General features: G+C 43.2%; 1 non-coding gene across 1 annotated transcript; it reads right to left on the bottom strand.

The window, feature by feature from the left end:
* On the bottom strand, window positions 1–82 carry trnas-cga (transfer RNA serine (anticodon CGA)). The gene has a single exon. It is a non-coding gene; the product is annotated as a tRNA-Ser (tRNA).
* Window positions 83–3584: the final 3502 nt, after the last annotated feature.

Below are 3584 nucleotides of genomic sequence, written 5' to 3'. Positions count from 1 at the left end.
CGTCACGAACAGGATTCGAACCTGTGCGGGGAAACCCCATTGGATTTCGAGTCCAACGCCTTAACCTCTCGGCCACCGTGACGCCGGGAGAACATGGTTCCGCTTCTCTTTTTAAATCATGACGTCCGTGGCCGGTCGCGATTCTTTGGCGTAACTTTTCACATGTGAATTTTAAGTTTTCCACCAAGTTGTTGCCACAAAGACACACATTACAACAGTTTTATACGTGTACAAATCACACTGACTTCAATGGTGTCCGTTGCAGGGATTTCCTTATACGCGCGAGAAACGCTGCCCGAAACCACTAGTTTTACGACTATTGGAAATAATGATACAATATTATTTTATCATCGGAGTTAAATAAGTAAATATCCAACATGTTATATAATTTCTCCTTTTACTTGTAAATCTTCTCCTATTATGTTTGCCATCAATCATTTACCACTAGAATCTTCGAGGAAGTCCGATTTTAGGATATATTCATGAACATTTCTAGATTAAATATCAGATATGATTATTTCATAATGTATTCAATTAAAACTGCTTAGAAACTGTACAAGAAACAATTGGTAGGCTACTTTCTCGTTCTTAAATAAACCTTAGTTGAAGCGATGTTTGTTTTCCCCGGTTTCTCCTGAACACCACACCGCTGACGTAAGGCAAATATCACATTTCTATTGGTCAGTCAGTTGAAGCCCCGCCTTCTTTACGAGCACTAGCTCTGTCTGTCAACGAGGGATAACATACGCATTTCAATCCACAGCTGCAAAGATGATCAATTGGAAGGTAAATCAGTTAAAATTGACTGTTATACACAGGTTTAAATTCATGCTTTATTTGTAGCTTTCGTCTGCTATGTTCTTTTTCCTATGTTCTCTTTTCTTTCTAGGATTAAGCTAACCTTTCAATGACAGCTGATGTGTTTTGTCTTTCTACCTGCAAAACTTAATATTTATATAGTTTAAATAGTGCATTTGAATTTCATGGCATCTTTTTGTTGGTGGGTTTTGTTGGATAACTGGTGTGACTGTTTTGTGCAGCTGAAGGAGCAGTCAGCTCGTTTGGAAATGCTTTAACATTCTTTTTTAATAATTAAAATCATGTATTTAATAATCAGCTGAGTATAAACATTGAATTAAGTACGCCGAATTTAAGAGAGTACTGTACTAACTAGAGAACCGGGTAATTTAGTGGTAATTGTGGTCCTGTTTTTCAGAAATTTGAAACTTATAGGATTTTTGAATGAGGTTTGGCGAGAGGAAAGTCCACGCTGAGTGAGCAGCTGCCTCCCCTCTGTGACCAAATTAACTCTCACCTCCCACCCGAGGAGACAGCTGAAACCCCTGGTGGGTGACTGAGGAGGGGGAGGTTTTCTCCAGGATCCCTGACTCATCCAGAACTTTCTTTCATCAAAATAGTTCTTAACCCTTGTGCTGTCTTCGGGTCAAGGAAGGAAGGAAGGAAGGAAGGAAGGAAGGAAGGAAGGAAGGAAGGAAGGAAGGAAGGAAGGAAGGAAGGAAGGAAGGAAGGAAGGAAGGAAGGAAGGAAGGAAGGAAGGAAGGAAGGAAGGAAGGAAGGAAGGAAGGAAGGAAGGAAGGAAGGAAGGAAGGAAGGAAGGAAGGAAGGAAGGAGAGAGCAGAAGGAAGGAAGGAAGGAAGGGAGAAAATAAGGAAAGGAGGATGGGAGAGAAGGAAGGAAGGAGAGCGCAGAAGGAAGGAAGGAAGGAAGGAAGAAAGAAAATAAGGAAAGGAGGATGGGAGAAAAGGAAGGAAGGAAGGAAGGAAGGAAGGAAGGAAGGAAGGGAGGGAGAAAATAAGGAAAGGAGGATGGGAGAGAAGGAAGGAAGGAAGGAGAGAGCAGAAGGAAGGAAGGAAGGAAGGAAGGGAGAAAATAAGGAAAGGAGGATGGGAGAAAAGGAAGGAAGGAAGGGAGGATGGGAGAGAAGGAAGGAGAGAGCGGAAGGAAGGAAGGAAGGAAGGAAGGGAGAAAATAAGGAAAGGAGGATGGGAAGGAAGGAAGGAAGGAAGGAAGGAAGGAAGGAAGGAAGGAAGGAAGGAAGGAAGGAAATAAGGAAAGGAGGATGGGAAGGAAGGAAGGAAGGAAGGAAGAAAATAAGGAAAGGAGGGAAGGAAGGAAGGAAAGGAGGATGGGAAGGAAGGAAGGAAGGAAGGAAGGAAGGAAGGAAGGAAGGAAGGAAGGAAGGAAGGAAGGAAGGAAGGAAGGAAGGAAGGAAGGAAGGAAGGAAGGAAGGAAGGAAGGAAGGAAGGAAGGAGAGAGCAGAAGGAATGAAGGAAGGGGAAAAAATAAGAAAATGAGGATAGGAGAAAATAAGGAATGAGGAAAGGAGGATGGGAGAAAAGGAAGGAAGGAAGGAAAGAAAGAAGGAAGGAAGGAAGGAAGGAAGGAAGGAAGGAAGGAAGGAAGGAAGGAAGGAAGGAAGGAAGGAAGGAAGGAAGGAAGGAAGGAAGGAAGGAAGGAAGGAAGGAAGGAAGGGAAAAAATAAGGAAAGGAGGATAGGCGAAAATAAGGAAGGAAGGAAGGAAGGAAGGAAGGAAGGAAGGAAGGAAGGAAGGAAGGAAGGAAGGAAGGAAGGAAGGAAGGAGAGAGCAGAAGGAATGAAGGAAGGGGAAAAAATAAGAAAATGAGGATAGGAGAAAATAAGGAATGAGGAAAGGAGGATGGGAGAAAAGGAAGGAAGGAAGGAAAGAAAGAAGGAAGGAAGGAAGGAAGGAAGGAAGGGAAAAAATAAGGAAAGGAGGATAGGCGAAAGGAAGGAAGGAAGGAAGGAAGGAAGGAAGGAAGGAAGGAAGGAAGGAAGGAAGGAAGGAAGGAAGGAAGGAAGGGGAAAAAATAAGAAAATGAGGATAGGAGAAAATAAGGAATGAGGAAAGGAGAATGGGAGAAAAGGAAGGAAGGAAGGAAGGAAGCCAGCCCGAAGACAGTACAAGGGTTAAAATCAGCATTGCATCGTACATACAGAGGAAAGGAAACACATAATTGCACTTTGTGCTGTTGTGGCGTTAAATAGTTTTGTTGTTTGTTTTTTTTTGTCCTCAGGCATTGGACAACGTCCCTCTCCTCTTTTACATCTTGGCCCTTAAGACGATGATCCTGTGTTTGGGCTTCGCGGGGGTGAAGATCTACCAGAGTAAGAAAGCAGAGCAGGCCCTGAAGAAGCAGCAGGCTGAGAGGAGGAGGCTGGCCCAGGAAACACAGGCCCTCCTCGACAACTTGAAGGAAGACTAACACAGGTTTGATACCCGACCTCCTCAAAGTAGCTTTAAGTTCTCATCCCAGCAGAGAGGGCTTTGGGTTTGCCACAATCTTGAAAGGGGCTATACCATGCTTTCCTGTGTTTTTCTGATGTTGTCAACAATGTGATGATGATGATGATGATGATGATGAACTATTGTCTTACACAATGAGTAACTGTACCAGACTTCATAATCTATACAGTCACACACTACATCAGTGGGATCACTGGTTCTGCTAACGTAAAAGAGCGTAATAATTGCTTGATAAGGTCATGATCTTCAGGTAGTCCATGTTCCTCTTAAAGGGGCAGTATCAGACTTTTTTTTTTT

This window comes from Cololabis saira, chromosome 24, assembly GCF_033807715.1.
Source record: "Cololabis saira isolate AMF1-May2022 chromosome 24, fColSai1.1, whole genome shotgun sequence".
Classification (NCBI taxonomy): domain Eukaryota; kingdom Metazoa; phylum Chordata; class Actinopteri; order Beloniformes; family Belonidae; genus Cololabis; species Cololabis saira.
The sequence above is the reverse complement of the archived record's forward strand: the minus strand, read 5'-3'. Positions and strand labels throughout refer to the sequence as shown.